Source organism: Budorcas taxicolor, chromosome 16 (genome assembly GCF_023091745.1).
Source record: "Budorcas taxicolor isolate Tak-1 chromosome 16, Takin1.1, whole genome shotgun sequence".
Lineage (NCBI taxonomy): Eukaryota > Metazoa > Chordata > Mammalia > Artiodactyla > Bovidae > Budorcas > Budorcas taxicolor.
The window spans coordinates 80,532,435-80,545,254 of NC_068925.1; the positions used below are offsets into that span (position 1 = coordinate 80,532,435).

Sequence of the window (12,820 nt, forward strand, 5' to 3'; positions counted from 1 at the left end):
TTAAAAGGAGGTTTCTGAACTCACCTGTTGTTGGCAGCTCTGGGGTCAGAATTTCGCATTGCTACTGCTTACCCTCAGCCCCCACCTCCCGGCTAGGGCACAGAGGCCAGGCTTCCAGTCCAGAGGCACTGAAGTACCCCACTGGGTACAATAGCCGTCTCCCAAGGATCAGCGTCAGACTAACCCACGTCCCCAGTGGACAGGAGGGGCGGACATGGGTGCTGTAGAGTTGGGTAGCCTGGGAGGCAAGCTGAAGAAAATCAGGTCAAAAGCCCATGGGAATTTGAATTGAAACCGCAGCCCACCCTCCCTGCCCCCTGTCCAGCTCCTGCCGTGTCCCTGGCCCCCTCCCCTGTCGTGGTCACTGCAGGGGTGGCGCTGCTCCACGCGGGCCCAGGACCACCCGCCAGGGCTGAGGTCCAGGGGGGCTGGGGAGGAGCAGGCGGGGAGGGGGACGGAGAGAGCCCTGTTCTCAAGGCTTCTCTCCTCCACGCCCACCTCTCCTCGCCTCCCGGTGAGCCTGTCTGGTGACGTCTGTCAGCTCTTCGTTGGGCCAGAGAACATGCCCACCGTCACAGCCCCAGGGCCCCCGGGCTCACAGCCCCACTACACTGGCCTGCGAGTGGGGAGTGGCTGCCTCTCGTGATTTCAGCGTTCTGTGTCTTTGATGGGATGACCTTTGGGTGGGGGTGGGGGGGAACCGCAACTGGGAAGAGCCTGCCTGACAACTCAGCCAGGCCTCGGTGATGAGCAAAACAGCAAAAATAGATCTCAGACAAAGACATCGTTTCCTCCTACTCCTGGCCTCTGCTCTGCTCCTTGCCCTGGGGACCCTGGAGGCAGGAGCCTGACTGCCCTCGGGGCCTCCCCGGCTGCACAGACACCTGCCCTCATGACTCCAGGCCGCTCTGCAGCCTCTCGCCTCCTGTCCTCGCCAGAGAGTGGCCCTGGCAGAAAAGCTGACGAGACAATTAACAGCCTGGCCGGCTCATTAAACACCAGCGCTGAGACCCATTAAACCTTCTCCGGCCGTCAAGGGCACCGCCCGTAGGTCACGCGGGAAGGACGCTGGGCCTGGCTCCCCGGCAGCACCAGGCGGCCACGGCCACCATCCCGCCCACCAGGCCCGACCCTCCCCTCTCCTCGCGGTCATCTGCGAACACGTGATCAGCTGCATCTGCTCAGGTTTCTGCCTGAAGGCTCCCATCTCCTGGCGCGGCTCCCAAGGCTGAGTAACTCCCAGGCGGCACCCAGGATGGGGCAGTGGGGATGGCCAGAGGGAGACGATGGTGCCACCTCTCCTTGGGGGGTACAAAGGACAGAGGGGACTGCTCACAGGAGGGCGTGTGCGACGCTGGGATGGCACCAGCTGGAACGGGAGGGCAGGGGGCAGTGTGGCTGAAGAGAAATGAACCGGGGAAGGATTCTGGCAGAGGAGGGCCTTTGCAGGCTTTGAAGAATAGTGCTTGATAGAAAGAAAGTGACCCCCCCCTTCAGGGAGGATTAAGTGACATCCAAACAGGGCTCAAGGCAGCCGGGGGGCTTCGGGTGGGCAGGAAGGTTTGCTGGCCAGTGTGAGACTCTTCTCTGCAGATCGGGCCCAGGCAGGGCCCTCCGTCTGAAGGCTAAGCCTCCTGGCGCCAAGGTGTGTTTGCGTCCTCGGGACCCAGCGGGGAGCACGGCCGGCGCCTCCGTCAGGTGTGCAGGCAGCCCCCTCCCTGTCCCCTGAGCCACGTGGCTGGCGGGCTGCCCTAGAGCCAGCGTCAGGTCAGCCGCACTCATCTTGTTGCCTTCCTCCTTTAATTCTTCTTCTTTTTGGCTGCACTGCACCACGCAGCATGTGGGATCCTAGTCCCCGACCAGGGATTGAACCCGTGACTTCTGCAGTGGAAGAGCAGATTCCTAACCTCTGAACCGCCGGGAAAGTCCTCGCCATCATCCCGGCCTGTTTCTCTCTCCTCGCGGGCCCTCCCCTCACCGCTCCCCTTTCAGCCTTGGGGTTTTCAGGCTTCCTGCTCCCGCCCTCCCTGCCCCTCGCCTCATCACAGCCGACCCTCAGTCCTCTGGGGCGGGGCGGCGGGGCGGGCAGGAGGGCATGGGGTCAGGGCAGGCGGGTGCAGCCGTGGTTCACTGTTCTTCAAGTCTGGCTGAGCTGGGCTCCATCGATGGATGATAGAGGCTCACGCTTCTGCCCGGGAGCTCGGTCCAGGGGAACGACACCTGATGTAACCCCCGATACTCAATGCCAGACTGTGGCGGTCCAGCCACACCGTCATTGCCCTGCCTGCAGGTGCTTTTAGAACCTGAGCAGCTCTCCCTCCCCTGCGGTCCCAGGCACCTCTTCTCTCCGAATGACTGCAGGGCCGCTCATGTCCTCCCCCGGCGGCGTGTGCCTGCCCAGGCGTGTCCGGCTCTTCTGCGGCCCCGTGGACTCCTCTGTCCGTGGGATTTCCCAGGCGAGGACGCTGGAGGGGTTGCCACTTCCTGCTCTGGGTTTCCTGACCCAGGGATCGCACCCGCGTCTCTTGCGTCTCCTACACTGGCAGGGGCTTCCTTACCCCTGGCTCCCCGGGAAGCCAACTGCTCCCCTGCACGCCCTCTTATTTCCCTTCCAGCAGCCAGAGGGGCCCTTTAGAAACACACACCAGGGACTTCCCTGGTGCTCCAGGGGTTAAGAATCCACCTGCACAGGCAGGGGACATGGGTTCGGTCCCTGGTCCAGGAAGGTTCCTCATGCTGTGGGGCAACTAAACCTGTGCACCCCAGTTACTGAGTGCATGTGTCTAGAGCCCGTGCTCGGCAGCAAGAGACACCACTGCAGCGAGAAGCCTGCTCACCGCAACTAGAGAGGAGCCCCCGCTCACCACAGCTAGAGAAAACCCGCGCACAGCCACGAAGACCCAGCACGGCCACATAATAAAATAAATAAATAAATATTAAAAACTACCAGCTCACGTCAGATCTCATGATCCCTGGGCTCAGGACACCCAGCAGCTTGCTGTCTTATTCAGAGTACGAGGCCACTCATCACCACGGCCCATGGCCCTGGTGATTGATGACCCTCTGCCTGGCTGACAAAATTCCCTCTGCTTCCCTCTGTCTCAGCCACTCCAGCTCACAGCCTCCAGGTTGTAAAAGTGGTGTTTAAACCCGAGTCCATCTGATTCAAGAGTTCACACCCTTTCCACTGAGAACAGTGTCATCCTCTTTCCCCAATGAGAAAACATGTTCAATACGTTTAGAGAACCCCCCGGCGGTGCAGCGGTTAGGACTCGTGGTCGCACTGCTGTGGACCCAGGTTCAATCCCTGGTTGGGGAACTGAGTCCCACCTGCTATGCAACCTGTAAACAAATAAATAAGTTTGAGATCAGACTATGCTTATGTGACTAGGGAATTGTATCAGCATTATCCATAGAATTAAACCCTGGGGCAGACCCCATCACTTCTAGATCACAAATGTCCACTAGTGTTGACCAGGTGATAAGGTCATTGGCTGTTCACTTCCACCACCAAATTCCCCTGGATTTTATCTCTGCCCAGTTTATTGGCCCATAAAGAAGGGTGCGTACCAGAGAGTCGATGCTTCGGAACTGTAGTGCTGGAGAAGGCTCTTCAGAGTCCCTTGGACAACAAGGAGATCAAACAATCAGTCAACGCTAAAGGAAATCAACCCTAAATACTCACTGGAAGGACTGATGGTGAAGCTGAAGCTCCAATATTTGGCCACCTGATGCAAAGAGCCGACTCACTGGAGAAGACCCTGATGCTGGAAAAGACTGAGGCAGGAGGAGGGAGCAGCAGAGGATGAGACGGTCTGACGGCACCACTGACTCTACCGGCGTCAGTCTGAGCAAACTCCAGGAGATAGTGAAGGGTAGAGAAGCCTGGCGTGCTGCAGTCCCTGGGTTGCGAAGAGTCAGACACGACTTAGCAACTGAACAACCACAACAGCCCAAAGTGTGGGCTTGGTCTTTCTAGCTTGCGAACATTTGTGACCGATCTCAGGAAGCCAGGAGATGACATTTTTCTTCCTTTAAATGCTCATGCTACCCACCACATAAGGGCAGGTGTTTCATCCCCATAATTTTTGTAAATAAAGCCTTCTGGCCCCAGGAGGCCTGAGCTCACATCTGCCCCAAGCCTTTGCAGACAGGTAAGTCTGGGCCGGTCTCAGAGGACGTCGGCCTTCGCTGTATCATCAGCAGAACCGTCACCGGGGAGCAGAGGAAAGCCTACAGGCCCCCGAGGGACCCACGAGCTCCAGGCACCGTGTCCCGCCACACGGTTCAGATCATGCCTATATAAGAGGGCCATATGTGGGCCCAGGGCTACTTCCTCCAGGGTGGACACCAGGCTGGGACGCGACTGGGCCTCAGGTGGTCAGGCTCCCAGTCCCTGGAGCCAGCACACTGGGGCCCCATCACGCATGCCTCCAGGAGCACAAACCCGTCACCAGGCAGTAAATCCCTTTTCCGCCGTGGGCATTAGTGAGACCCAGCCGGCCGCTGTCAGTCTCCCCGGGGCAGGCATCCAAGGACCTAGGCTGGCAGGTGCCCCCTCCCCGGATGTGGTCGGTGGGGAGCCCAGGGGAGGCCTGGGGGCATTCTCCAGAATTCTCTCCGAGGACGGTGGGAGGCGTGAGGGTTTTAGGAAGAGGGAAGTGGGGACCTAGGGGAAGGTGCACCTCCGGGTCCTGAAGTCACTTGTGGGTGCTGGCTGGGCGTTTGGAAGGAGCAGCATCAAAGTCACTGAGCCAGCAAACCGAAGGCTCGGTTGCCTTCCGCCGTGCCTGGTGCCGGATTACGGCTCCACTGGGATTCTCCTTGTTTTGCGGGGGTAGGGATTCTCTCTCTCTCTTCTCCTCTCTCCTTCCTTGCTTTCTTTCCTTTCCTTTCCTGTCTTTTCTGGTTCCTAGGAGGAAGCTCTGCAGCGGGGACTGGACAGGCTTGCAGGCGAGCAGACCTGGGTCTCTCATTTTATAAATGGAGAAACCCCTGTTTTGAGGGACAAAGAGGCATGTCCACCTGGCTGCCTTCCCAGCTGTGTGGCTGGGTCATCAGGGCTCCCCAGCCCTAGCGTCTCATGGCCGCAGGAGCCCCATGCAGGATAGCTGTGGGCTTAGAGGGGCCCAAGCCTGCAAGAGCCCGGGACGCACCTGGCAGGAGGTCAGGGCCTTTGGTCATCTGGCCCTGGACCATCTGGTCAAGCATGTCGCGTCCTCCTGAACCTTCCATCGTCAACTGGACTCTGACAGCAGCCCACACCTCCTGGGATCTTGAACTGTAGGCTTTGGAAAAGAAATCAAGTATTTATTTGGAGCCAGGTTTGAGAAGTTAACTGCATGGGGACCAATTGCGGTAGAAACATTTGGCGGAGGTTAGGGAGGTGACGTGTCTAAAGCACCGAGGCCTCTCAGGCTGGCTCCTCCGCTGTCTGCAGACCGTGCCTGTGTCTCACTGGACGGCCCTCGTAAAGTGCGAGTCTCATCCTTACGTCGTGACCTGGGTCCTCCTGTACCCGGGGGTTACCGCCTGCTGCTGCTCTGGTATCTGTGTTTGAGAACATGTAACTCTTTGCTGGAGTTCCAACACTTCGCGCGTCTGATTCGGGTTGGGGAGCTGAGCCCCTGATCGATAAAGGGAAGCGGGGTTTGCCTGTGGACTGTTTCCCTCTGGGTCTTCGGATGTTAACCAAGCCTCCCTCTCCACCCAGGGCTTCCCTGGTGGCTCAGCTGGTAAAGAATCCGCCTGCAACGCAGGAGACCCCAGTTCGATTCCTGGGTTGGGAAGATCCGCTGGAGAAGGGGACGGCTACCCACTCCAGTTTTCTGGCCTGGAGAACCCCATGGACAGAGGAGCCTGGCAGGCTACAGTCCATGGGATCACAAACAGTGGGACACGACTGAGCGACGTTGGCTTTCACTTCACTTTCCTCTCCACCCAGAATCAGGGGAGTGGATGGCTTGGGGACGATGCAGCGAGGGTGGAGGAAGGAAGGTCCCTCGACTAATCCTACGCCCCGCCCCCCAACTGCCAGGCCCCACTTTGAGGCTGTGACCAAGCGCTCTTCTAACAACTGCTGCTGAAGCACCTGTGTGATTCCTAGTGGCCCCGCTCCATTTGGAGGCTCACCCCTCCCCCCAGTTTTCCTGCCCAGAGCGCAGAGCGCTTCCCTGCCTTTCAGGTGTCATCCTTCCCAGCGGTCCCCATGTGCCCGCCTGAAGCCAAGCAGTGGTGACCGGAAGTGTCTGCACCCCAAAGACCCTCTGGGTGGGGTTGGGAGGTGGTCATTCCCTCAACCAGTGAGGGCCAAGCACACTCTCAACTTAGGAAAGAAGACAGTCTCTCCCAGTGGGGTGGGGGTTACATTGCGAACTGGGGAGAGGGTCAGTAAACACAAGGATCGGTCAGCGGAGTGGCCTCGGACAGTCGGAGGAGGAGGCGGGCAGAGGCTGCCCACCGCCCCGGGGGGGACCGGAAAGGCAGGCGCAGTGATTAGTGACACCACGGGGCCCAGGCCGCTCAGCCGCCCGCTGTGGAGGCTCAGAACCTGCAGGTCCGCACCCCTACTGTGGCCGCCAGTGCTGCCTGGGGCGGCGACAGACGCCGTTTCCTGCAGCCTGGCCGTGCAGCTGCAGCCTCCCGGTTGGACGGAAGCTCTCTGAGGAGGAAGGAGAGATGGTGCCATCAGAAAGAAGCCAGCCCTCCACCTCAGGGCAGGCGGTCTCCGCTCCGGGCCCCTGGGGGGGGTCTCATCCGTGGGTTTCTCAGCAGGGCGTTGACAGCCACGTCTCCTCCACGGCTGGGCCCCCGAGGACCCGAGTCCCTAGCTGGCCGCAGCCTAGCTTCCTGCCCAGCCCTGGGCTGGACCCTGCCCATGGCATCCTGCTTGGGCACGGCGCCCCCAGGCCACGCCGCCGGTCGGGGATGGGGTTTCAGCCTGATCTTTAGCACCAGCTGCGTGCGGCCAGGCTGCTGGGAATTCGGGGAGCTGGTGCCAGACGGAGCACAGCCGACCCTGAGAGGCAGCCCTGCTGCCCTTGGGACCGGAGGCGGGCAGCCTCAGACTGTGCCCTCCAGGGGTCCTGGCCCCAGCTGGGCAGTGGGCGTGGGGGTCCGGGGGCAGCTGTGGCCCAGTGGCTCAATTTCCCTCAGGTCAAGCAGCCCACAGCGTCAAGCTCTCCCTGGGGGTGTCTTGGGCTTAGGCATAGGGGTGGGGGTCTCCATCCCCGTCCTTGGAAGCCCTGGGCTGATGTGGGAGACACAGCCCCTCCCCTGGGAGTGCCAGTCTACTGGGGAGACAGGTCCTGACTTCAGCGTTTCTCCACTCAATTTAGCCAACACTTGACACCCAAGAGGTCTTCCTAAAACACAGCCCTGTCACTTCTCTGCCTGGCAACCTCTCGCGGCTCCTCACCCACTCCAAAACAAATATCAGCTTTCTGGCAGGCGCAGAAATCACTACGACTGCCGGCGGGGGTGGGCCGGCTGGAGCAGGCCCTTCCAGCCCAGAGGCTCTCCCAGGACAGGCGGAGCTCTCCTTTGCCCAGAGGGGACGCGTCCTTGCGGGGCGGGCAGGGCACAGGGTAGAGAGGCTTCTGACCACCCGCCAGCCCGGGGGGCTGTGTGTGCGGGAGAAACCACCCTGGGCGCAGGGCGGAGGCAGGCATCATGGGCCCTGGGTCCCCTGGCTCAGAGGGAGACAGGCCTGAGACAGGAGCGCAGGCGAGCCTGTGGGGTCACAGGGACAGGACACTCCGCGTGGGGGTCACTGGAGGGCGGGGGGGTGTCATCCTGCGGACAGGAGGGAGGGTGAACGCGGGGGTCGAGAGGCCGGCGTGCCCGAGCTGGAGCCGACAAGCGTGCCGGTCGGGAGTAGGGGAGCGTGACGGTGGGTGGAGAAAGCTTGGCCACCTCCAGGAGCTCAGATTCAGGACAAACAGGCTTCTGCACGGCTTGGGGCTCCAAGGGGCCCCAGCGTCTAAGTCAGGAGACTGAGCTGGGCGGCCTCCAGGCTCCCAGGGCAGGGCCCCCACGATCTCCAGCGGGTCATTCCTGTGGTCAGAGAAGACACTGAAGGGAGCGAAAGACAAGGACACGTCTTACATCTTCGTGCACAGGTGGTGTTCACACCCACGTTGCACAGCTGGCAGGGCCCCGAGGACTAGCCGGTGGTCATCTGTGGTTGGAGCCACGACCGTGCCTGGCACATGGGCTACAGGTGTTGAGTGCTCGAGTGTAAATGTTTAAAATAGGCTGCTCATATTTTATATATTTTTAAGTTTGTATTGGGGTATAGCTAATTAATGGGATTTCCCTGCTGGCTCAGTGGTAAAGAATCTGCCTGCAATGCAGGAGACATAGAGGACACGAGCTCAGTCCCCGAGTGAGGAAGATCCCCTGGAGGAGGAAACGGCAGCTGCTCCAGGACTCTTCCTGGGACAGTCCCACAGAGGCGCCCACGGGGTCACAGAGTCGGACACGACTGGGCAACTGAACACACAGCTGATTAACAAACAACGCTATAGCAGTTTCAGGTTACTACTCATGTTTTAGCCCTGTTTTATCATTTCTTCCTTGAAAAAAATACCAGCAGGCTCAAAAATTGCAAGCAGGCGGGCCCTTCTCAACTTCTGAGACACCCTGGTGTGCCTTTCAACGAGGCTCAGCAGAGAAAGCAGAGAATACAGCATGGAGGCTGAAAATGTCGACTTCCTTATCATCATTATTTTACATTCGAAAATGTTGACTTTTGTCTAATTTTTCAAAGTCAGAACGTCAGGGGAAGGAGGCTGAGCTGTAACAGGATCAGCCCACCCTCGCTGCCCCAGCCTGGATCACTCATGAGCAGTGGCTCGAGGGACCCCTGGGCGACGGCTCTCAGGCCGGCTTCCTTCTCCGTGAGCCGACGCAGTGAGTCCACCTCTAGGGCCGTCACGAGGGCGGACGTCGCTCCGGGGTGAGCACCCGGCAGCGGCTGGGGGCAGTGAGTGTGTGCTCTGTGCACAGTCAGCCCCGTGACGTGCTGGGCAACACACAGGCTCACCTGTGCGGTGAGCGTGCGTCCGTGAGCAGGAGCCGGTCACCCTCCCGCTGCTGACCCGACAGCCGCCTCCATGGACCCGCTGTCTGGGCTGGTCATTGGGGACTTCCCCTCCCCCCTTATCCGCTGCCACCCTGGCCATTCATCGGCTGCCTCGAGGTGGGTCGCCCTCCCCTGCATCTCAGTGCGTCTCTGAACAGGGATGAGTCGGGTTAGAGCCCCAGGAGACACAGAGAGCAGACGGGTGATGGGGGTGCAGGTGGGGGACGGAGGAAGGGCATTAAGGGGTTCCATCTCCAGCTGTAAAAAAGCAAGCGGCAGGGCCGGAAAGCACAAGGCACCCAGCAAACAGGACAGGGATGACTCTGGGGAAAGCTGGCTTGTCGTGGGGAGCGTTTCATGACAGAGCAAATGTCGGGCCCTGGAGAGGCTCAGAGTAGCTATTGTGCGGCGGCCGTGTTCACGTAAAGAAAGATGGTGCAGATCGAGTCGTCAAAGACTCGAGTGTCCCACCGGAAGGGAGCTCTTCTTGTTGCTGCTGGAGGCTCTGGAAGGTTCTGTCTGGCCCCGAGCCCTGGGAGGCCCCACCTGCCCCAGGAGACGGGGCGCGCCGAGGCCTGGAAGCCAGAGCGGGGGCTCTGCCCGCCTGTGGCCTCGGGTCTGCAGGCCCTTTCGAGTGAGAGCGTGGGCCCGGGCTCGCGTCTCCGATGCTGAAAGCTGCCTTTTAAGCATGAAATTGTCCTCGGGGCCGAGGGCTTCATTCCTGGGAGGCCACAGGGGTTCGTCACAAGCAGGAGGTGAGAAAGACGTGAACTGAGCTTGACCGGTGGCGGGCTGGAGCTGGGGGGGTCGGGGAGGGGCACAGACAGCTGCGTGCTGGGGGTGGGTATGGATGGGTCCGGAGAGCAGCTGGGGGCTGGAGGGAGGCGGGGCAGGGGTGTACGCCCACGAGCTCTCAGCTGTGCCTCCCCAGGGACGGAGCGGTAGAGTGGAGTCCTGGGTCCGACCCCGGCCCATCCGCGGCCCAGATTCTGGGGCCGTCTCCGCAGGGCTGCGTGTGGCCTTTCCCTTTCTGCAGAGTCCCGTCTTCTGGTGTCACTGTGATATGTGCACGGGGGCACGTGTGTACAGGTCTTCAGTCAGAAGCCTGTCCAGCACATTCGCTTGCACCCCCGGCCGGCAGAGATGGTCCTAACCCAACCTGCACAGAGGCCCTGGCCTCTGAGTTCAAGTGCTCCCCCGCGTCAGAGGAAGTCACCCGGCCTCCAGATCCCTGGGCCTTATCCCGGGAACCCACTCAGGAAGCAGGTCACAGGACTCCAGAAGGTTCCGGAGATCATCCCACTCGCCCCAAGCCATGGGGAGCAAGAGGGGCCCCGTGGGGGCCTGAGCTCTGCACCCCGTGGCGACAGGAGAGCAGTAGTGAGCTGGGCCGTGTCTTCACCCAGAGTCACTGAGGGAGAAAGGACAGCACAGCCCCTGCCCAGAGGGCTTCTGGGGCTGGGGGGAGCCTTCCGCTAATCAAGGGCCCCACGGGCTTGCGCCTCCATCCCTCAGGAGGGCCAGGAAGGCCATGCTCGGGGAGGGTGTGAGATTCCCTGACTCGCTGGGAAGGGTCCTGGAGGACAGTCAGAACACCGACGTCAGCGAGCGTGGCGGCCGGCAAATACCGCGGAGGGCTGGGATGGGGGCTCGGCGACCACATTTGTGCACTTTTCTTACCCTGCGCCATCACAGAGGCCCACGCCACTGCCTGGCCCCGGACGGGTGATGCAGGGAACTCTCACCTTCACGGTGTGCGTGGCCGGCTTGGCTGCACATCACGTTCCTTTGACAGAGGGCATAGAACGCAGGACGGAGGGTAGAGGACACGTGAGAGCCGTGGGCCCGACTCATCAGAGTCCTGACATTTCAACTGCAGCCAGTGCAGAGCGGACCGGCTCGTCCGAGCAGGCCTGGGGGCCGTCTCGGGCTCTGGGGAGACTACGTGCTAGCCCAGACGACGCAGCACTGCAGTCCAGGAGCCCCTGGAGAAGGGCCGCAGGGCCCCACGAGGCAGAGCACTTGGGGCAACCGGACCCCCTCCTGGGAGCCGGGCTCTTGCCTCTGACTCCCAGCCGCCTCCAGCCCCTTGTCTGCCCTGCGGCAGAGTGGGCTGCTTGAAAACTGCAAACGGATCCTGTCCCCCGCCAGGATTACAAATCACGTCTCACCACGGCCTCCAAAGCTCACCTGTCCACGCCCAACCCCCTGGTCTTTTCTGGCTCCCCACCTGCTCGGGGTTCCTCTGGAGCAGGCAGGGCACTTTGTCACCGGCTAGATAGCATCTGTCTGCCCGTTAGACCGACGTGAGGAGCACCCCGTCTCCACTCACCTGTGTTTCCCCAGAGCCCACCACAGCGCTAGACCCAGGGTCCCAGGGGTGGGTGGGGCATTCAACACCTATTTGTTGAATAAATAAAGCACCAACTTCTGATACCCAGAGTTAGAAACAGGCAGGAAACACACAACCCGTGTGTATGTACCCATGCACACACACACACACCCCCTGAGTGTGAGAGATCAGACACCTGCCCCGAGTACACACACGAGCGAGCCCCGGGTCCGCAGTGTGCTGGGGTGTGTGTGACCGCCGTGCCCTCCCCTGAGAGGAACCTTGGCCCCTCTGCCTTCCACTGTGTCCGGATCTGCCATCAAGCCTTGCTTATTGGAGGAGACAAACCGGTTCCCTGTCCTGAAGGAGCAAACGGTGTTGTCCCCAAGCAGACCGGGCGGCCCTGTGCCCCGGCTCCTTCTGGGCCCGCCTGCCCCCCCGTCCTAAAGGAAACCTATTATCAGCCCCCCACCCCGATGCCCGCCTTCCATCTGCATGTCCTAATACCCAGGCGTCTGCCCTGCGGGCCTCAGCCCCCAGCCCAGCTGGCAGGGCCAGCTCTCCCACCTCAGGAAGCGCACTGCCTCCTGGGAGGCCTCCTGGCTGTAGGCTCCCAGGGTCTCACCCTGCCCCTGGCCCCCTCAGGGGTTACACCCTCTGATCTGTCGGGGGCTGAGACTCGCTCCCCAAGGCTGGGCTTGTTTGGTGCCACTTCAGATGCCGATTCCCGAGGGCAGTGACTTTGGGTGTCTGCGTGCCTTATGGTGTCAAGGGTCCCCAGGGGTCAGCTTAGTGGAAAGATTAAGGCCCTGGATGATGAGAAGGCGCCTGCTAAGAGGATCATATAAGCGAGGCCACGCAGGGCGGACTTGACCAAGCCAATCTGAGAGCTTAATGCTCCGCGAGGAGTTGGATGAGTCCATGTCACAGGACCTTCCATCTCTGACCTCCCGGGAGGCGAGGGCGGGAACCCCGGGGGGCCCTGCCCTGCCAAGCCCAGGCTGGAGGAGGAGGAGGAGGGAGGCGGGCTGAGTGGGAGGGGCGGGGGCAGCGGGAGTCTGCCGTGACCTACATCTGTCCCGGCGCCACCGGGCCACCGGCAGTCCATTCAGAGCCTCCGGCAGCAGCTGGCCACGGGGAGGCGGGAGCGGCCGGGAGGCAGGAGGTCGGCTGTGCACCCAGGTCAGTGGGCCCTGCACACCTGGCTGACCACCGGGGCGGGGGCAGAGAGGGCGAGGCTGGGATCCTGTTGCCCTTCTCTGCTCAGGAAGGGCAGGCAGAGGGCAGGAACCCAGGAGCCCCCTGGGTGGTGCATCCCCTCCGATGGCTGGGGACACTTGGAGGACGGAGCTGCGGCGAGTCTGTCGGGGCAGTTCTGCTCCAGGCACAGACTCTCCCGGCGC

The 12,820-nt window shown here is 61.3% G+C and overlaps 1 protein-coding gene across 1 annotated transcript in view; it reads left to right on the forward strand.

Annotated features, from left to right (window-relative positions):
• The first annotated feature begins 12,535 nt into the window (after nt 1-12,535).
• IGFN1 (immunoglobulin like and fibronectin type III domain containing 1) overlaps nt 12,536-12,820 on the forward strand; it is a 29,554-nt gene continuing 29,269 nt past the window's right edge. The window contains exon 1 of the mRNA XM_052654081.1: nt 12,536-12,599. The gene's annotated coding sequence lies outside the window, so the exon portion shown is untranslated. The remainder of the gene's footprint in view (nt 12,600-12,820) is intronic.